The sequence below is a fragment of the Schistocerca gregaria genome, unplaced genomic scaffold, assembly GCF_023897955.1.
Source record: "Schistocerca gregaria isolate iqSchGreg1 unplaced genomic scaffold, iqSchGreg1.2 ptg000066l, whole genome shotgun sequence".
NCBI classification, from domain to species: Eukaryota; Metazoa; Arthropoda; class Insecta; order Orthoptera; family Acrididae; genus Schistocerca; species Schistocerca gregaria.
The window spans coordinates 7,693,068-7,716,480 of record NW_026061707.1 but is presented as its reverse complement, the minus strand read 5'-3'; the positions used below and the strand labels follow the sequence as shown (position 1 = coordinate 7,716,480).

The window sequence follows — 23,413 nt, the reverse complement described above, 5'->3', positions numbered from 1 at the left end:
ACTACCAATTAAAATAATTAAAGACAATAAAATTAAAGCTAAACTAACTTCATAAGAAATTGTATGAGCAACAGAACGAAGAGAACCTAATAATGAATAATTTGAATTAGAAGATCAACCAGCAATTATAACAGTATAAACACCTAATCTAGTACAACATAAAAAAAATAAAAATCCATAAGAAAAAGAACACATATAAGTTAAATAAGGAAAAATTACTCAAACGGATAAAGAAATCATTAAATTAAAAACAGGGGAAAACTAATAAAGTAGGTAATTAGATATAATAGGAATTGGCTGCTGCTTACAAATTAACTTAATAGCATCTCTAAATGGCTGAGGAATTCCAACAAAACCTACCTTATTTGGACCCTTTCGAATCTGAATATAACCTAAAACCTTACGCTCTAATAAAGTTAAAAAGGCAACACTAATTAAAACACAAATAAAAAATAAAAGAAAATTCAAAATAAATATAAATAAATCATAAAGTATCAATACTATTTGTAGAAAAAATCTACATAAATGAATTCTAAATTCAACACATTAATCTGTGAAAATAGTAAATAAATTAATATTAATCAATATAACAAAAAATATTTTAACCATATAGTCCTTTCGTACTAATATGGATTAACAATCTTAGGATAGAAACCGACCTGGCTCACGCCGGTCTGAACTCAGATCATGTAAGAATTTAAAGGTCCAACAGACCTAATCATTGGGCTCCTGCACCCAAAATTTTTCTTAATCCAACATCGAGGTCGCAATCTGCTTTGTCGATATGAGCTCTCAAAAACAATTACGCTGTTATCCCTAAGGTAACTTAATCTTATGATCATAAATTATGGATCAAAATAACAAACATAAATAAATGATATAATAATGAAGAGTGAGCCAGGTCGGTTTCTATCCTAAGATTGTTAATCCATATTAGTACGAAAGGACCATATGGTTAAAATATTTTTTGTTATATTGATTAATATTAATTTATTTACTATTTTGACAGATTAATGTGTTGAATTTAGAATTCATTTATGTAGATTTTTTCTACAAATAGTATTGATACTTTATGATTTATTTATATTTATTTTGAATTTTCTTTTATTGGTTATTTGTGTTTTAATTAGTGTTGCCTTTTTAACTTTATTAGAGCGTAAGGTTTTAGGTTATATTCAGATTCGAAAGGGTCCAAATAAGGTAGGTTTTGTTGGAATTCCTCAGCCATTTAGAGATGCTATTAAGTTAATTTGTAAGCAGCAGCCAATTCCTATTATATCTAATTACCTACTTTATTAGTTTTCCCCTGTTTTTAATTTAATGATTTCTTTAGCCGTTTGAGTAATTTTTCCTTATTTAACTTATATGTGTTCTTTTTCTTATGGATTTTTATTTTTTTTATGTTGTACTAGATTAGGTGTTTATACTGTTATAATTGCTGGTTGATCTTCTAATTCAAATTATTCATTATTAGGTTCTCTTCGTTCTGTTGCTCAAACAATTTCTTATGAAGTTAGTTTAGCTTTAATTTTATTGTCTTTAATTATTTTAATTGGTAGTTTTAATATGTTTGATTTTATAAACTATCAGCTTTATTGTTGATTTATTATTATTTCTTTTCCTTTAGCTTTAGCTTGTTTTGCTTCTTGCTTAGCTGAAACTAATCGTACTCCTTTTGATTTTGCTGAAGGGGAATCTGAGTTAGTTTCAGGATTTAATATTGAGTATGGTGCGGGTGGTTTTACTTTAATTTTTTTAGCTGAATATACTAGAATTGTCTTCATAAGAATGTTATTGGCTTTAATTTTTTTGGGCGGTGATTTTTATTCTTTTATATTTTTTATTAAGCTTGCTATTATATCTTTTGGTTTTATTTGGGTTCGTGGAACATTACCACGGTTCCGTTATGATAAATTAATGTACTTAGCTTGAAAAAGTTTTTTACCTTTATCTTTGAATTTTTTTATTTTCTTTGTTGGTTTAAAGATTTTATTTATCTCATTTGTTTAGTGAAATTTTTTGAGAAAAGTTAATAGAAGAGTTAAACTTCTAATTTTATGTTTTCAAAACATATGCTTTTCCTAAGCTAATTAACTTTATTCCTTAATTAATTTATCTCATGCGTTTGCGACATGGACATTAATTAAGAAATATGTGAAGTAAATAATTGTTAAGATTTGACCTGTTATAATATAAGGTTCTTCAACAGGTCGTTTACCAATTCACGTTAGTAAGCATACAACAACTACTATAATTCAGAATAAAATTTGATTAATAGGGTAAAATTGAATGCCTCGGAATGGTGTTTTATTATAAAATGGTAAAATTATTAAGATTCTAATTGATAAAAATAATGCAATAACACCTCCTAACTTATTAGGGATAGATCGTAGAATTGCATATGCAAATAGGAAATATCATTCTGGTTGAATGTGAACTGGTGTTACTAATGGGTTGGCAGGTACAAAGTTATCTGGATCTCCTAATAGGTAAGGATTAATTAAACATAGTATAATTAATAATGATGTTATTATTACAAATGTAATAGAATCCTTAAAGGTAAAGTATGGATGGAATGGAATTTTTTCAATATCTCCATTTAGTCCAAGAGGATTATTAGATCCTGTTTGGTGAAGAAAAAATAAATGAATTGCTGCTATAGCAGCAATAATAAATGGTAATACAAAATGGAATGTGAAGAATCGATTTAATGTTGCATTATCAACAGCGAATCCTCCTCATACTCATTGGACTAAATCTGTTCCTAAGTATGGGATTGCTGATAATAAATTAGTAATTACTGTTGCACCTCAAAAAGATATTTGGCCTCAGGGTAAGACATATCCTATAAATGCAGTTGCTATAACTAAAAATAAAATCACTGTACCAATTATTCAGGTATGTATATATATATAAGATCCATAGTAAATTCCCCATCCTACATGTAAGTAAATACAAATAAAAAATATAGATGCTCCATTTGCGTGTAAGGTTCGGATAATTCAACCATTATTTACGTCTCGGCAGATGTGTACTACACTACTGAATGCTATTTCAATATTTGATGTATAATGTATAGCTAAAAATAGTCCAGTTACGATTTGAATTACCAAACATAACCCTAATAGGGATCCAAAATTTCATCAAAATGAAATATTAGTTGGGGCAGGTAAGTCAATTAAAGAGTTATTAATAATTTTAATTAAAGGATGTCTTAATCGTAAGGGTTTATTCATTAGTAATTATCTTATTTTACGAATAGGTCCCTGATTAATATTGGTGATTTTAACAACTGCTAGTAGTGCTAAAAATAAATAAATTATTATTATTATTGTAATAATGAATGTTGGTCTATTATATAATTTTTCTAAAGATATTGTTATTTCTTGATAATTGATTGAATTATCAATATTTATAGTTTCGGTGTTTTTGAAAAAGTCTATAAATATGGATATATCTAGAATAATTAATATTAATATGATAAATACTCACATTATTAATGTAATAATTATAGTGATTGATTTAGGCTGAAATATTTCGTTTGATGCAATTCTTGTAATGTAAATAAATAATACTAGTATACCACCAAGAAATGTTAAAAATAAAATATATGATAATCAATATCTTTCTATTATTGTTCCTGTTATTAATCCAACTAGGAAGGTTTGAAGGATAATAAAAAGCATTATTGATATTGGGTGTCTTAATTTAATAAAATTAATATTTATTTCATTTGATAATGATATAATTATTATTTTGATCATTTCAGGGGTTAGTTTATTTAAAATACCGGTTTTGGGGACCGATGATGGAAGCTTTTCCACCTCTGAAGTTTTAAATGTGGGGGCTGGACTTATTTCCGGTTTACAAGACCGGCGTTTTTTTTTAAACTATTAAAACTAATGTTTATATTCTCTATTTTTACTTCTTTATTGATTTATTTTGCTGGTGTTTATGTTTCTTCTTCTAAACGTAAACATTTATTAATGGTTCTTTTGAGATTAGAATATATTGTTCTTTCTTTCTTTATGTTAGTTATTGTTTTTCTTATTGAGGTTGATTATGATTATTTTTTTCCTGTTATTTTTTTAGTTTTTTCTGTTTGTGAGGGTGCTTTAGGTCTTTCTATTTTAGTTTCAATAATTCGTTCTCATGGTAATGATTTTTTTAATTCTTTTGGTTTATCTTTATGTTAAAGTATTTATTTATAACTATTTTTTTTGTTTATTAAATAATTGTTGATGGTTGGTTCATTCTTTAATGTTTCTGTCGGGTTTCGTTTTTATAATTTGTGTTTATTCATATGCTGATTTGAATATAATTAGATATTATTTTGGTATTGATTATTTTTCTTTTAGTTTAATTTTACTTAGTTTTTGGATTTGTTCTGTAATAATCACTGCTAGAGGTTTAGTTTATTTAAGTTCATATCATTCTAATTTTTTTGTTTTTATGGTTTTGATTTTAATAATTATGCATTATTGTTCATTTGCTAGATTAAGTCTTCTTTCTTTTTATATTTTTTTTGAGGCTAGATTAGTTCCTACTTTACTTTTAATTTTGGGTTGGGGTTATCAACCTGAGCGTTTGCAGGCTGGTGTTTATTTAATTTTTTATACTTTGGTTGCTAGATTACCTTTATTATTAGTTTTATTTAAGGTTTATGATTTTTCTAATACTTTATATTTTCCTTTATTGGTTGATTTTGGTTCTTATTATTTTATGTTTTATGTATTTATAATTTTGGCTTTTTTAGTTAAGATACCTATGTTTTTGGTTCATTTATGACTTCCTAAGGCTCATGTAGAGGCCCCTATTTCAGGTAGAATAATTCTTGCTGGTGTTTTATTAAAGTTAGGTGGTTATGGTATTTTTCGTGTTATAAAGGTTATTTCTTATTTGGGTTTAAAGTTTAATTAATTTTGATTGTCTTTAGGTTTATCTGGGGGTGTTATTGTAAGATTTATTTGTTTTCGTCAGGTTGATTTAAAGTCTTTAATTGCATATTCTTCTGTTGCTCATATAAGAATGGTTATTGGTGGATTGATGACTATGAATTGATGAGGTTGTGTAGGTTCTCTTTCTCTAATGGTTGGTCATGGTTTATGTTCTTCTGGTTTATTTTGTTTATCTAATATTATTTATGAACGTTTAGGTAGACGAAGATTATTAATTAACAAGGGTATAATTAATTTGATGCCAAGAATGGCTTTATGATGATTTCTTTTAAGATCATCAAATATGGCTGCTCCTCCTTCTTTAAATTTGGTAGGTGAAATTAGATTATTAAATAGAATTATATCTTGATCTTCTTTTAGATTCTTTGCTTTGATTTTTTTATCTTTTTTTAGAGCTGTTTATACTTTGTATATATATTCTTATTCTCAGCATGGGAATTATTATTCTGGTGTTTATACTTGTTCTCTTGGTTATTTTCGTGAATATCATCTTTTACTTTTACATTGATTGCCTTTAAATATTCTCTGTTTAAAGGGTGAATATTTCTTTGTTTAGTTTGCTTAAGTATTTTAATTAAAAATATTGTTTTGTGGAATCAATGATATGAAGTTTTTCATCTTAGGCCGTGAATTTATTTTCTATTTGTTCTTTGAGTTTTTTTTTTCTTTGTTTATTTCGAGAACTATAATTTTTATTTTAGGTATTTATTATTTAATAATTGATTATAGAGTTTTTGTTGAGTGAGAGCTTTTCAATTTAAATGGTTCTATAGTTGTTATAACTTTAATTTTGGATTGAATATCTCTTATTTTTATATCTTTTGTTATATATATTTCTTCTTTGGTTATTTATTATAGAGAGGATTATATATCTGGTGAAAAGAATATAAATCGTTTTATTATTATTGTTTTAATATTTATTCTTTCTATAGGTTTTTTAATTATTAGTCCTAATTTAATTAGAATTTTATTAGGTTGAGATGGTTTAGGTTTAGTTTCTTATTGTTTAGATATTTATTATCAAAATGTAAAATCTTATAGTGCTGGTATATTAACTGCACTTTCTAATCGTATTGGTGATGTTGCTATTTTAATTTCTATTGCATGAATGTTAAATTTTGGTGGTTGAAATTATATTTATTATTATGATTTTATTTCTAATTCTTTTGAAATAAAGCTCATTACTATATTAATTGTTTTAGCAGCTATAACTAAGAGAGCTCAGATTCCTTTCTCTTCATGACTTCCTGCTGCTATAGCAGCTCCTACTCCTGTTTCTGCTTTAGTTCATTCTTCTACTCTTGTTACTGCTGGTGTTTATTTATTAATTCGTTTTAGACCAATATTGGATACTTATAATTGTGGTTGATTTTTACTTTTAATTGGTTGTATAACTATATTTATGGCTGGATTGGGCGCTAATTTTGAGTTTGATTTAAAGAAGATTATTGCTCTTTCTACTTTAAGACAACTTGGTTTAATAATAAGAATTTTGGCTATAGGTTATCCAAAGCTTGCATTTTTTCATTTATTGGCTCATGCTTTATTTAAGGCATTATTATTTATATGTGCAGGTTCAATAATTCATAATTTGAAGGATTCTCAGGATATTCGTTTTATAGGATCAATTGTTAATTTCATACCTTTAACTTCAGTTTGTTTTAATGTTTCTAGTTTATCTTTGTGTGGAATACCTTTTTTAGCGGGATTTTATTCAAAGGATTTAATTCTTGAGATGGTTTGTTTAAGATGAATTAATTGTTTAATTTTTTTCTTTATTTTTTTTCTACTGGTTTAACTGCTTCTTATTCTTTTCGTTTGTTTTATTATTCAATATCTGGTGATAATAATTTTTATTCTAGATTTTCTTTTGATGATAAGGGTTATTATATTTCATTTGGAATAATTGGTCTATTGTTTGTTGCTGTTTTTGGTGGTAGTCTTTTATCTTGATTAATTTTTCCTATTCCTCATGTGATTGCTTTACCTTATTATTTAAAGTTTTTAACTATTACAGTTGTTATTTTAGGTGCTTATTTAGGTTATCTTATTTCTAATTTTGATTTTTCTCATAATTTATTTTCTTTAAGTATACTTTCTTTTGTTAGATTTGCTGGTTCTATATGATTTATACCTTTTCTTTCAACTAAGTTTATTAGATGTATTCCTTTAAAAATAGGTTATTATTCATCTAAGTCATTTGATTATGGTTGAGGTGAATTACTTGGTGGTCAAGGTTTATATAGATTATTTATTTATTTAATTGGTTATATTCAAGGTTGATATGATTCTAATTTAAAGATTTATCTTTTAACTTTTATTTTTTGAATATTTATTTTGGTAATATTGTTTTTCGTTTACTTAAATAGCTTATAATTAGAGCGTGACACTGAAGATGTTAACGAAGTATTTTTACTTTTAAGTATTTATAAATATAGATATATTATTTTTACAGTGAAAATGTAATGTTTTATTTAAACTATATAAATTTTAGAAATGTTAACGGAGTTTAACCGCTAATATAAAAAGTTAGCAGCTTTCATATTGGCTTTACATTTCCTTAATTGGAACTATTATAGTTCAATTATATTATTAACAGTAATACGCCTCTTTTTGGCTTCAATTAATAAGAATAAGGGTAGTACATACCAATCTTCCAGGTCGAAACTGACTGCAATATTTCGCTTCTTATTCTATTTAAGGTTGATTGATAATATCAATACTTTTTGAATGCAACCCAAATGTTATATTTAACTACAACCCTTTATTCTGCTCATTGTAATGCTCCTTGGTTTCATTCATGGTATAGTCCTCCTAATAGAACTAGAATAAAAAATATTGTTGATACTGTTCAGATTATAATGTCTGAAGTTTTAAAAATAATTACAATTGGTAGAATTAGTGCAATTTCTACATCAAAAATTAAAAAGATTACTGCGATTAGGAAGAATCGTATTGAGAATGGTATTCGTGCTGATCTTTTTGGATCAAACCCACATTCAAATGGTGATCTTTTTTCTCGATCATTAATTAATTTTTTTGATAGTGTTGTTGCCAGGATTATAACAATTATTGGAATAATAAATCTAATGAAAACTCTTGTTGATAGAATTAGAATTGTTTTTCTTGATTTATATCAAGCTTTCTGATTGGAAGTCAAATGTAATATTTATACTAGAAAAACAATTATCTACCTCATCAATAAATAGAGATATATAAGAATAATCATACTACGTCTACGAAGTGTCAGTATCATGCTGCTGCTTCAAATCCAAAGTGATGTCTTGGTGAAAATTGATTTATTGAGTGTCGAAGTAGACATGTTGATAAAAAGATTGTTCCAATAATTACGTGTAAACCATGGAATCCTGTTGCAACAAAGAATGTTGATCCATAAACTGCATCTGCAATGGTAAAAGGTGCTTCTCAATATTCATATGCTTGAAGTATTGTAAAGTATAGTCCTAATAACACTGTGAAGAATAATCCTTGTAGTGCTTGAGTATGATTAGATTCCATTAAACTATGATGTGCTCATGTTACTGTTACTCCTGATGCTAAAAGAATAGCTGTATTAAGTAATGGAATTTGTATAGGGTTAAAGGGTTGAATTCCTATTGGAGGTCATAGTATTCCTAGTTCAATTGTTGGTGCTAATCTTCTTCTAAAGAATGCTCAAAAAAAAGAAACGAAAAATAATACCTCTGATGCAATAAATAAAATTATTCCTCATCGTAATCCAATTGATACAAATCCTGTATGTAATCCTTGATATGTTCCTTCTCGTACTACATCTCGTCATCATTGAATTATAGTTAGTAGGGTAATTCCAAATCCAATTATGAATAAGTTAATATTAAATAGGTGGAATCATTTTGCTAGTCCTGATACTAGGACTATTGCTCCAATTGCTCCTGTTAATGGTCAAGGTCTATAGTCTACTAAGTGGAATGGGTGGTTTGAGTGAGTTGTTAACATAGGTTTAATATACTTCTCTAGAATATAGAGTTCTTAGAATTGAGAAAACATAGGCTTGAATTATTGCTACTGCTGATTCTAGAATTAATAGAAGTATTTGTCCAATAATTAGTAATGAGATTAAGTTTATTGCTATAGATGGTCCTGTGTTTCCTAATAAGGTTAATAATAAGTGTCCTGCAATTATATTTGCTGCCAACCGTACTGCTAATGTACCTGGTCGAATAACATTACTAATTGTTTCAATTAGTACTATAAATGATATTAATGCAGGCGGTGTACCTTGTGGTACAAGGTGTGTAAATATATGATTAGTATGGTTAATTCATCCAAATAATATAAATCTTAGCCATATAGGTAGGGCAATTGCAAATGTTAATGCTAAATGTCTTGTTCTAGTAAAAATATAAGGGAATAATCCTATGAAATTGTTAAATAATATTATAATAAAAATTGAGATGAAAATGAATGTTGTTCCATTAAATGATTTTGGTCCAAGAAGTGTTTTAAAATCATTATGTAAGGTTAAATTTAGTTTATTTCAGATAATGTTAATTCGTGATGGTGTAAGTCAAAATAGTGATGGGATTAATAATAGTCCTAGAAATGTTCTAGTTCAATTTAATGATAAATTAAAGATGTTAGTTGATGGGTCAAATGTTGAGAATAGATTTGTTATCATTTTCAATTTAAGTTTTTTATTTGAATTGTTCCTTTTTCTGCTCTTTTAATAAGGTTAGGTTTAAATGAGAAGAAGTTTATTTGATTAAACAAGATTAATGTAGCTGAAAATATAATGAATAGTGAGAATCATATAAGAGGGGATATTTGAGGGATTTGGATATAATTTCCCCATCAGAAGTAGTCGTTAATTTACTATTATTTGGTTTAAGAGACCATTACTTACTTTCAGTCATCTGATGAATTTCAAGGTGTACTAATTTTTTTTAGTTACTTTAGATTGACACTCTAATGTTATTTATTTTAACTAACTCCTTAAATTATCTTAGATAATCACTTAATAAATAAATTTACTGAAGTTCTTTCAATTACAATTGGTATAAATCTGTGGTTTGCTCCACAGATTTCTGAGCATTGTCCAAAGAATAATCCAGGTCGATTTATTGTGAATGTTCCTTGATTTAACCGACCTGGCGTTGCATCAATTTTAACCCCTAATGCAGGAACTGCTCATGAGTGTAGAACATCTGATGCTCTTGTTAATACTCGTACTTCTGTATTTATTGGTAGGATTGTTCGGTTATCTACATCTAGTAGTCGGAATCCATCATTTTCTAGGTCTTGTTCTGGTGTTATATAAGTGTCAAATTCTACGTCTATGAAGTCTGAATATTCATATCTTCAATATCATTGTCGTCCAATGGTTTTAATTGTAATTATTGCATCTACTGAATCATCAAGTAAATATAATAGTCGTAATGATGGAAGGGCAATAAAAATTAATGTAATTGCTGGTAAAGCTGTTCAGATTGTTTCAATTAAATGTCCATGAAGTATATTACGGTTAGTATAGGCAATAAATAATATACAACTTAGGGCATAACCTACAATTACTGTAATTAATAATAATACGACCATAGTATGATCATGAAAGAATGATAATTGCTCCATTAATGGTGAAGCTCCATCTTGAAGAGATAAATTTGATCATGTTGCCATTAATAAATATTTTCTAATAAAAGGTCAAACCTTTATTTGTAGAGCTTAAATCTACTGCACTAATCTGCCATATTAGAATCTAGAGATTAATGGTAATTCTGAGTAACTATGTTCTGCAGGAGGGTTATTTTGTAGTCATTCTGTTGATCTTCTTATGTTAGCTCTAAATATTATTGCTCGGTTTGTAATCATTCTTTCTCATATAATTACAATGAATATAATGATTCCTACAATAGAAATTGTAGACCCAATTCTTGATACTACGTTTCATGATGTATATGCGTCTGGGTAGTCAGAGTATCGTCGAGGTATTCCTGCTAATCCTAGGAAGTGTTGAGGAAAGAATGTTAAATTTACTCCAATGAATATAATTGTAAATTGGATTTTTAATCATGTATTATTTATAGTTAATCCTGTAAATAGTGGATATCATTGAATGACACCTCCTATAATTGCAAATACTGCTCCTATAGATAATACATAATGAAAGTGGGCTACTACATAATATGTATCATGTAATACAATATCAAGTGATGAATTTGCTAATACTAATCCTGTTAATCCACCAATTGTAAATAGGAAAATAAATCCTAGAGCTCATAATAATGGTGGATTGAACTTGAATTTAGTTCCATATAATGTAGCTAATCATCTAAATACCTTAATTCCTGTAGGTACAGCAATAATTATTGTTGCTGATGTAAAATATGCTCGTGTGTCAACATCCATTCCTACTGTAAATATATGATGTGCTCATACAATAAATCCTATTAGTCCAATTGATAGTATAGCATAAATTATACCTAATGTTCCAAATGATTCAATTTTTCCTCTTTCTTGACATACAATATGTGAAATAATTCCGAACCCCGGTAGAATTAAAATATAAACTTCTGGGTGTCCAAAGAATCAAAATAGATGTTGATATAGAATTGGGTCACCCCCTCCTGCAGGGTCAAAGAATGATGTATTTAAATTTCGATCTGTTAATAATATAGTAATAGCTCCTGCTAAAACTGGAAGTGAAAGAAGGAGAAGTAATGCTGTAATAGCTACAGATCATACAAATAAAGGTGTTTGATCTAAAGTTATACTTTCTGATCGTATATTAATTGCTGTTGTAATGAAATTCACTGCACCAAGAATAGATGATACACCTGCTAAGTGCAGTGAAAAAATAGCTAGATCTACAGATGCACCCCCGTGTGCAATAGCTCCTGCTACAGGAGGGTAAACTGTTCATCCTGTACCAGCACCATTATCTACTATAGAAGATGTAAGAAGAAGGGTTAGTGAAGGTGGTAGTAATCAAAAACTTATATTATTTATTCGTGGAAATGCTATATCTGGTGCACCAATTATTAGTGGAACAAGTCAATTTCCAAATCCACCAATTATAATAGGTATATAATAGGTATATAATTATAATTTGTATCAATTGAATTACGATTATTTATTAGTGAAAAGAAAGATTAAATAAGAAAGAATATAATACATTTATTGCTATACATGTTCCATATTAATCTTTAATTATATATAATAGAGAAGTTGTTGTGGTCATACATAGGGGCGTTTCTTTTTTTTTTTGTTAATGTTTGTGGTTTTTTTCTTTTTTTTTCTTTAAGTATTTGAATCTTTTATTTTTTCCTGAATTAATAGATTTAAAATTTTCTTATTTTTTATTTTTAAAAGTTTTATTCTTGCTTGTTTATTCACTTTTTCTTTGTATTATATGTAAGTTTTGTTAGACTAAATGTTCTTTTTGCAGTAATTTGATTTAATTATCAAGTGATTTTGGATTTAGCAATTGATTTAGTATCGGCATAATTCGTGCCAGCAGCCGCGGTTATACGATTGATACAAGTGAATATTATTGGTTAAAACAGTTGTTTATATTATTAGGGTTGAAATATAAATTTGTAAGGTGAAATGTTAAAATTTATTTGTGGCCCTTTTTATGAATCTGTGAAATTTAAATAATAAACTAGGATTAGATACCCTATTATTTTAAATGTTAATTATATTTACCAGGGTACTATTAGTTAAGGTCTTTAAACCCAAAGAATTTGGCGGTATCTCATTCCATTCAGAGGAACCTACCCCATGATTGATAATACACGATTTACTCTACTTAATTTATTTGTTTGTATATCTCCGTTATCAGAGAATCTTTTTAGAGTTATAATTCTCAAGATTTATAATTATAAAATATTTCAGGTCAAGGTGCAGCTTATAGTTAAGAGGAGGTGGGTTTCAATAGATTTTTGTTTATAACGGATTTGATAGTGAAATACTGTTAATGAAGGTGGATTTGATAGTAATTTAATTTATTTAATTTAACTGATATTGGCTCTGAGATGTGTACACATCGCCCGTCGCTCTCATTATTCATTATTCTATTTTATTTTAAAGTAGCTTCAATTTAGATGAGATAAGTCGTAACATAGTAGATGTACTGGAAAGTGTATCTAGGAAGAGTTTCAAGATATAACTTATTAGTAAAGTGTTTCATTTACACTGAAAATTTTTCTGTGCAAATCAGGATATCTTGATTATTTATTTTATTATATTAATTTTTTGTTTATTTAATTATTTAATATAAATAATTTTATTGTATTTTTGTCTTAGTATATTTTATAGAATTGATTTTTTAAATTATAGTTTATTGGTAATGTAAGTGTTTTATGAAATATTATTTTAAATTTTTTTAAGTAGATTTTATTTATTGTACCTTTTGTATCAGGGTTAATCAAAATTTTAGTATTTATTTTACTTGTCTCGATTTGGGTTGATTTATAAATAATTTATAGTTAATGAATCATAATTATTATTAAATTATTTATAGAAATGAGATGTTAATCGTTTCCCAAGATATCTAGTTTCTTAAGAAAAAATTTAATTTTTTAAAGTTATTTGTTTTTATTTAATTTTTTAAGTAAAAATATTAACTTATTTATTCTTTAAGGGATAAGCTTTGAAGTTAATAACCTATAATTTATTTTATAGAAATATAATAGTAAGCTTTAAACCAGCTATCTTTAAGATTACGTTTTAGTTCATTATTTTTTATTTTGATTTTATAAATATTTTAGGTTTTTTATTAAGATTATTAATTTAATTTTAAAATTTTTGTAATAATGATAGAATTAGTATATTTATTTGTATGAAATTTTTACCTTGTGAACTTATTATAAGGAACTAGGCAAAATTGATTTCCGCCTGTTTATCAAAAACATGTCCTCTTGTTTATATTTTGAGGTCTGGCCTGCTCACTGAGCGTATTTTTAAAGAGCCGCGGTATTTTGACCGTGCAAAGGTAGCATAGTCATTAGTCTCTTAATTAGTGGCTGGAATGAATGGCTTGACGAGAAATCAACTGTCTCTTAATAAATTTTTGAATTTAACTTTTGAGTCAAAAGGCTTAAATTCTTCTTTAGGACGAGAAGACCCTATAGAGCTTGACATTTTACTTTTATATAGTTTTTTGTTTGTCTTTCTATATTTAATGATGATGTTTTGTTGGGGTGACATGAAGAATAGATAAACTCTTCATTATTATATCATTTATTTATGTTTGTTATTTTGATCCATAATTTATGATCATAAGATTAAGTTACCTTAGGGATAACAGCGTAATTGTTTTTGAGAGCTCATATCGACAAAGCAGATTGCGACCTCGATGTTGGATTAAGAAAAATTTTGGGTGCAGGAGCCCAATGATTAGGTCTGTTCGACCTTTAAATTCTTACATGATCTGAGTTCAGACCGGCGTGAGCCAGGTCGGTTTCTATCCTAAGATTGTTAATCCATATTAGTACGAAAGGACCATATGGTTAAAATATTTTTTGTTATATTGATTAATATTAATTTATTTACTATTTTGACAGATTAATGTGTTGAATTTAGAATTCATTTATGTAGATTTTTTCTACAAATAGTATTGATACTTTATGATTTATTTATATTTATTTTGAATTTTCTTTTATTGGTTATTTGTGTTTTAATTAGTGTTGCCTTTTTAACTTTATTAGAGCGTAAGGTTTTAGGTTATATTCAGATTCGAAAGGGTCCTAATAAGGTAGGTTTTGTTGGAATTCCTCAGCCATTTAGAGATGCTATTAAGTTAATTTGTAAGGAGCAGCCAATTCCTATTATATCTAATTACCTACTTTATTATTTTTCCCCTGTTTTTAATTTAATGATTTCTTTAGCCGTTTGAGTAATTTTTCCTTATTTAACTTATATGTGTTCTTTTTCTTATGGATTTTTATTTTTTTTATGTTGTACTAGATTAGGTGTTTATACTGTTATAATTGCTGGTTGATCTTCTAATTCAAATTATTCATTATTAGGTTCTCTTCGTTCTGTTGCTCAAACAATTTCTTATGAAGTTAGTTTAGCTTTAATTTTATTGTCTTTAATTATTTTAATTGGTAGTTTTAATATGTTTGATTTTATAAACTATCAGCTTTATTGTTGATTTATTATTATTTCTTTTCCTTTAGCTTTAGCTTGTTTTGCTTCTTGCTTAGCTGAAACTAATCGTACTCCTTTTGATTTTGCTGAAGGGGAATCTGAGTTACTTTCAGGCTTTAATATTGAGTATGGTGCGGGTGGTTTTACTTTAATTTTTTTAGCTGAATATACTAGAATTGTCTTCATAAGAATGTTATTGGCTTTAATTTTTTTGGGCGGTGATTTTTATTCTTTTATATTTTTTATTAAGCTTGCTATTATATCTTTTGGTTTTATTTGGGTTCGTGGAACATTACCACGGTTCCGTTATGATAAATTAATGTACTTAGCTTGAAAAAGTTTTTTACCTTTATCTTTGAATTTTTTTATTTTCTTTGTTGGTTTAAAGATTTTATTTATCTCATTTGTTTAGTGAAATTTTTTGAGAAAAGTTAATAGAAGAGTTAAACTTCTAATTTTATGTTTTCAAAACATATGCTTTTCCTAAGCTAATTAACTTTATTCCTTAATTAATTTATCTCATGCGTTTGCGACATGGACATTAATTAAGAAATATGTGAAGTAAATAATTGTTAAGATTTCACCTGTTATAATATAAGGTTCTTCAACAGGTCGTTTACCAATTCACGTTAGTAAGCATACAACAACTACTATAATTCAGAAAAAAATTTGATTAATAGGGTAAAATTGAATGCCTCGGAATGGTGTTTTATTATAAAATGGTAAAATTATTAAGATTCTAATTGATAAAAATAATGCAATAACACCTCCTAACTTATTAGGGATAGATCGTAGAATTGCATATGCAAATAGGAAATATCATTCTGGTTGAATGTGAACTGGTGTTACTAATGGGTTGGCAGGTACAAAGTTATCTGGATCTCCTAATAGGTAAGGATTAATTAAACATAGTATAATTAATAATGATGTTATTATTACAAATGTAATAGAATCCTTAAAGGTAAAGTATGGATGGAATGGAATTTTTTCAATATCTCCATTTAGTCCAAGAGGATTATTAGATCCTGTTTGGTGAAGAAGAGATAAATGAATTGCTGCTATAGCAGCAATAATAAATGGTAATACAAAATGGAATGTGAAGTATCGATGTAATGTTGCATTATCAACAGCGAATCCTCCTCATACTCATTGGACTAAATCTGTTCCTAAGTATGGGATTGCTGATAATAAATTAGTAATAACTGTTGCACCTCAAAAAGATATTTGGCCTCAGGGTAAGACATATCCTATAAATGCAGTTGCTATAACTAAAAATAAAATCACTGTACCAATTATTCAGGTATGTATATATATATAAGATCCATAGTAAATTCCCCGTCCTACATGTAAGTAAATACAAATAAAAAATATAGATGCTCCAATTGCGTGTAAGGTTCGGATAATTCAACCATTATTTACGTCTCGGCAGATGTGTACTACACTACTGAATGCTATTTCAATATTTGATGTATAATGTATAGCTAAAAATAGTCCAGTTACGATTTGAATTACCAAACATAACCCTAATAGGGATCCAAAATTTCATCAAAATGAAATATTTGTTGGGGCAGGTAAGTCAATTAAAGAGTTATTAATAATTTTAATTAAAGGATGTCTTAATCGTAAGGGTTTATTCATTAGTAATTATCTTATTTTACGAATAGGTCCCTGAATAATATTGGTGATTTTAACAACTGCTAGTAGTGCTAAAAATAAATAAATTATTATTATTATTGTAATAATGAATGTTGGTCTATTATATAATTTTTCTAAAGATATTGTTATTTCTTGATAATTGATTGAATTATCAATATTTATAGTTTCGGTGTTTTTGAAAAGTCTATAAATATAGATATATCTAGAATAATTAATATTAATATGATAAATACTCACATTATTAATGTAATAATTATAGTGATTGATTTAGGCTGAAATATTTCGTTTGATGCAATTCTTGTAATGTAAATAAATAATACTAGTATACCACCAAGAAATGTTAAAAATAAAATATATGATAATCAATATCTTTCTATTATTGTTCCTGTTATTAATCCAACTAGGAAGGTTTGAAGGATAATAAAAAGCATTATTGATATTGGGTGTCTTAATTTAATAAAATTAATATTTATTACATTTGATAATGATATAATTATTATTTTGATCATTTCAGGTGTTAGTTTATTTAAAATACCGGTTTTGGGGACCGATGATGGAAGCTTTTCCACCTCTGAAGTTTTAAAAGTGGGGGCTGGACTTATTTCCGGTTTACAAGAGCGGCGTTTTTTTTAAACTATTAAAACTAATGTTTATATTCTCTATTTTTACTTCTTTATTGATTTATTTTGCTGGTGTTTATGTTTTTTCTTCTAAACGTAAACATTTATTAATGGTTCTTTTGAGATTAGAATATATTGTTCTTTCTTTATTTATGTTAGTTATGGTTTTTCTTATTGAGTTTGATTATGATTATTTTTTTCCTGTTATTTTTTTAGTTTTTTCTGTTTGTGAGGGTGCTTTAGGTCTTTCTATTTTAGTTTCAATAATTCGTTCTCATGGTAATGATTTTTTTAATTCTTTTGGTTTATCTTTATGTTAAAGTATTTATTTATAACTATTTTTTTGACCCCTCTTTGTTTATTAAATAATTGTTGATGGTTGGTTCATTCTTTAATGTTTCTGTCGGGTTTTGTTTTTATAATTTGTGTTTATTCATATGCTGATTTGAATATAATTAGATATTATTTTGGTATTGATTATTTTTCTTTTAGTTTAATTTTACTTAGTTTTTGGATTTGTTCTTTAATAATCACTGCAAGAGGTTCAGTTTATTTAAGTTCATATCATTCTAATTTTTTTGTTTTTATGGTTTTGATTTTAATAATTATGCTTTATTGTTCATTTGCTAGATTAAGTCTTCTTTCTTTTTATATTTTTTTTTGGCTAGATTAGTTCCTACTTTACTTTTAATTTTGGGTTGGGGTTATCAACCTGAGCGTTTGCAGGCTGGTGTTTATTTAATTTTTTATACTTTGGTTGCTAGATTACCTTTATTATTAGTTTTATTTAAGGTTTATGATTTTTCTAATACTTTATATTTTCCTTTATTGGTTGATTTTGGTTCTTATTATTTTATGTTTTATGTATTTATAATTTTGGCTTTTTTAGTTAAGATACCTATGTTTTTGGTTCATTTATGACTTCCTAAGGCTCATGTAGAGGCCCCTATTTCAGGTAGAATAATTCTTGCTGGTGTTTTATTAAAGTTAGGTGGTTATGGTATTTTTCGTGTTATAAAGGTTATTTCTTATTTGGGTTTAAAGTTTAATTATTTTTGATTGTCTTTAGGTTTATCTGGGGGTGTTATTGTAAGATTTATTTGTTTTCGTCAGGTTGATTTAAAGTCTTTAATTGCATATTCTTCTGTTGCTCATATAAGAATGGTTATTGGTGGATTGATGACTATGAATTGATGAGGTTGTGTAGGTTCTCTTTCTCTAATGGTTGGTCATGGTTTATGTTCTTCTGGTTTATTTTGTTTATCTAATATTATTTATGAACGTTTAGGTAGACGAAGATTATTAATTAACAAGGGTATAATTAATTTGATGCCAAGAATGGCTTTATGATGATTTCTTTTAAGATCATCAAATATGGCTGCTCCTCCTTCTTTAAATTTGGTAGGTGAAATTAGATTATTAAATAGAATTATATCTTGATCTTCTTTTAGATTCTTTGCTTTGATTTTTTTATCTTTTTTTAGAGCTGTTTATACTTTGTATATATATTCTTATTCTCAGCATGGGAATTATTATTCTGGTGTTTATACTTGTTCTCTTGGTTATTTTCGTGAATATCATCTTTTACTTTTACATTGATTGCCTTTAAATATTCTCTGTTTAAAGGGTGAATATTTCTTTGTTTAGTTTGCTTAAGTATTTTAATTAAAAATATTGTTTTGTGGAATCAATGATATGAAGTTTTTCATCTTAGGCCGTGAATTTATTTTCTATTTGTTCTTTGAGTTTTTTTTCTTTGTTTATTTCGAGAACTATAATTTTTATTTTAGGTATTTATTATTTAATAATTGATTATAGAGTTTTTGTTGAGTGAGAGCTTTTCAATTTAAATGGTTCTATAGTTGTTATAACTTTAATTTTGGATTGGATATCTCTTATTTTTATATCTTTTGTTATATATATTTCTTCTTTGGTTATTTATTATAGAGAGGATTATATATCTGGTGAAAAGAATATAAATCGTTTTATTATTATTGTTTTAATATTTATTCTTTCTATAGGTTTTTTAATTATTAGTCCTAATTTAATTAGAATTTTATTAGGTTGAGATGGTTTAGGTTTAGTTTCTTATTGTTTAGTTATTTATTATCAAAATGTAAAATCTTATAGTGCTGGTATATTAACTGCACTTTCTAATCGTATTGGTGATGTTGCTATTTTAATTTCTATTGCATGAATGTTAAATTTTGGTGGTTGAAATTATATTTATTATTATGATTTTATTTCTAATTCTTTTGAAATAAAGCTCATTACTATATTAATTGTTTTAGCAGCTATAACTAAGAGAGCTCAGATTCCTTTCTCTTCATGACTTCCTGCTGCTATAGCAGCTCCTACTCCTGTTTCTGCTTTAGTTCATTCTTCTACTCTTGTTACTGCTGGTGTTTATTTATTAATTCGTTTTAGACCAATATTGGATACTTATAATTGTGGTTGATTTTTACTTTTAATTGGTTGTATAACTATATTTATGGCTGGATTGGGCGCTAATTTTGAGTTTGATTTAAAGAAGATTATTGCTCTTTCTACTTTAAGACAACTTGGTTTAATAATAAGAATTTTGGCTATAGGTTATCCAAAGCTTGCATTTTTTCATTTATTGGCTCATGCTTTATTTAAGGCATTATTATTTATATGTGCAGGTTCAATAATTCATAATTTGAAGGATTCTCAGGATGTTCGTTTTATAGGATCAATTGTTAATTTCATACCTTTAACTTCAGTTTGTTTTAATGTTTCTAGTTTATCTTTGTGTGGAATACCTTTTTTAGCGGGATTTTATTCAAAGGATTTAATTCTTGAGATGGTTTGTTTAAGATGAATTAATTGTTTAATTTTTTTTCTTTATTTTTTTTCTACTGGTTTAACTGCTTCTTATTCTTTTCGTTTGTTTTATTATTCAATATCTGGTGATAATAATTTTTATTCTAGATTTTCTTTTGATGATAAGGGTTATTATATTTCATTTGGAATAATTGGTCTATTGTTTGTTGCTGTTTTTGGTGGTAGTCTTTTATCTTGATTAATTTTTCCTATTCCTCATGTGATTGCTTTACCTTATTATTTAAAGTTTTTAACTATTACAGTTGTTATTTTAGGTGCTTATTTAGGTTATCTTATTTCTAATTTTGATTTTTCTCATAATTTATTTTCTTTAAGTATACTTTCTTTTGTTAGATTTGCTGGTTCTATATGATTTATACCTTTTCTTTCAACTAAGTTTATTAGATATATTCCTTTAAAAATAGGTTATTATTCATCTAAGTCATTTGATTATGGTTGAGGTGAATTACTTGGTGGTCAAGGTTTATATAGATTATTTATTTATTTAATTGGTTATATTCAAGGTTGATATGATTCTAATTTAAAGATTTATCTTTTAACTTTTATTTTTTGAATATTTATTTTGGTAATATTGTTTTTCGTTTACTTAAATAGCTTATAATTAGAGCGTGACACTGAAGATGTTAAGGAAGTATTTTTACTTTTAAGTATTTATAAATATAGATATATTATTTTTACAGTGAAAATGTAATGTTTTATTTAAACTATATAAATTTTAGAAATGTTAACGGAGTTTAACCGCTAATATAAAAAGTTAGCAGCTTTCATATTGGCTTTACATTTCCTTAATTGGAACTATTATAGTTCAATTATATTATTAACAGTAATACGCCTCTTTTTGGCTTCAATTAATAAGAATAAGGGTAGTACATACCAATCTTCCAGGTCGAAACTGACTGCAATATTTCGCTTCTTATTCTATTTAAGGTTGATTGATAATATCAATACTTTTTGAATGCAACCCAAATGTTATATTTAACTACAACCCTTTATTCTGCTCATTGTAATGCTCCTTGGTTTCATTCATGGTATAGTCCTCCTAATAGAACTAGAATAAAAAATATTGTTGATACTGTTCAGATTATAATGTCTGAAGTTTTAAAAATAATTACAATTGGTAGAATTAGTGCAATTTCTACATCAAAAATTAAAAAGATTACTGCGATTAGGAAGACTCGTATTGAGAATGGTATTCGTGCTGATCTTTTTGGATCAAACCCACATTCAAATGGTGATCTTTTTTCTCGATCATTAATTAATTTTTTTGATAGTGTTGTTGCCAGGATTATAACAATTATTGGAATAATAAATCTAATGAAAACTCTTGTTGATAGAATTAGAATTGTTTTTCTTGCTTTATATCAAGCTTTCTGATTGGAAGTCAAATGTACTATTTATACTAGAAAAACAATTATGTACCTCATCAATAAATAGAGATATATAAGAATAATCATACTACGTCTACGAAGTGTCAGTATCATGCTGCTGCTTCAAATCCAAAGTGATGTCTTGGTGAAAATTGATTTATTGAGTGTCGAAGTAGACATGTTGATAAAAAGATTGTTCCAATAATTACGTGTAAACCATGGAATCCTGTTGCAACAAAGAATGTTGATCCATAAACTGCATCTGCAATGGTAAAAGGTGCTTCTCAATATTCATATGCTTGAAGTATTGTAAAGTATAGTCCTAATAACACTGTGAAGAATAATCCTTGTAGTGCTTGAGTATGATTAGATTCCATTAAACTATGATGTGCTCATGTTACTGTTACTCCTGATGCTAAAAGAATAGCTGTATTAAGTAATGGAATTTGTATAGGGTTAAAGGGTTGAATTCCTATTGGAGGTCATAGTATTCCTAGTTCAATTGTTGGTGCTAATCTTCTTCTAAAGAATGCTCAAAAAAAAGAAACGAAAAATAATACCTCTGATGCAATAAATAAAATTATTCCTCATCGTAATCCAATTGATACAAATCCTGTATGTAATCCTTGATATGTTCCTTCTCGTACTACATCTCGTCATCATTGAATTATAGTTAGTAGGGTAATTCCAAATCCAATTATGAATAAGTTAATATTAAATAGGTGGAATCATTTTGCTAGTCCTGATACTAGGACTATTGCTCCAATTGCTCCTGTTAATGGTCAAGGTCTATAGTCTACTAAGTGGAATGGGTGGTTTGAGTGAGTTGTTAACATAGGTTTAATATACTTCTCTAGAATATAGAGTTCTTAGAATTGAGAAAACATAGGCTTGAATTATTGCTACTGCTGATTCTAGAATTAATAGAAGTATTTGTCCAATAATTAGTAATGAGATTAAGTTTATTGCTATAGATGGTCCTGTGTTTCCTAATAAGGTTAATAATAAGTGTCCTGCAATTATATTTGCTGCCAACCGTACTGCTAATGTACCTGGTCGAATAACATTACTAATTGTTTCAATTAGTACTATAAATGATATTAATGCAGGCGGTGTACCTTGTGGTACAAGGTGTGTAAATATATGATTAGTATGGTTAATTCATCCAAATAATATAAATCTTAGCCATATAGGTAGGGCAATTGCAAATGTTAATGCTAAATGTCTTGTTCTAGTAAAAATATAAGGGAATAATCCTATGAAATTGTTAAATAATATTATAATAAAAATTGAGATGAAAATGAATGTTGTTCCATTAAATGATTTTGGTCCAAGAAGTGTTTTAAATTCATTATGTAAGGTTAAATTTAGTTTATTTCAGATAATGTTAATTCGTGATGGTGTAAGTCAAAATAGTGATGGGATTAATAATAGTCCTAGAAATGTTCTAGTTCAATTTAATGATAAATTAAAGATGTTAGTTGATGGGTCAAATGTTGAGAATAGATTTGTTATCATTTTCAATTTAAGTTTTTTATTTCAATTGTTCCTTTTTCTGCTCTTTTAATAAGGTTAGGTTTAAATGAGAAGAAGTTTATTTGATTAAACAAGATTAATGTAGCTGAAAATATAATGAATAGTGAGAATCATATAAGAGGGGATATTTGAGGGATTTGGATATAATTTCCCCATCAGAAGTAGTCGTTAATTTACTATTATTTGGTTTAAGAGACCATTACTTACTTTCAGTCATCTGATGAATTTCAAGGTGTACTAATTTTTTTTAGTTACTTTAGATTGACACTCTAATGTT

At 27.0% G+C, this 23,413-nt stretch overlaps 1 long non-coding RNA gene across 1 annotated transcript in view; it reads left to right on the top strand.

Moving 5' to 3' along the window:
- The first annotated feature begins 569 nt into the window (after positions 1–569).
- Positions 570–23,413, top strand: part of LOC126301294 (uncharacterized) — a 112,259-nt gene continuing 89,415 nt past the window's right edge. The window contains exon 1 of the long non-coding RNA XR_007553019.1: positions 570–703. This is a non-coding gene — a long non-coding RNA (uncharacterized LOC126301294). The remainder of the gene's footprint in view (positions 704–23,413) is intronic.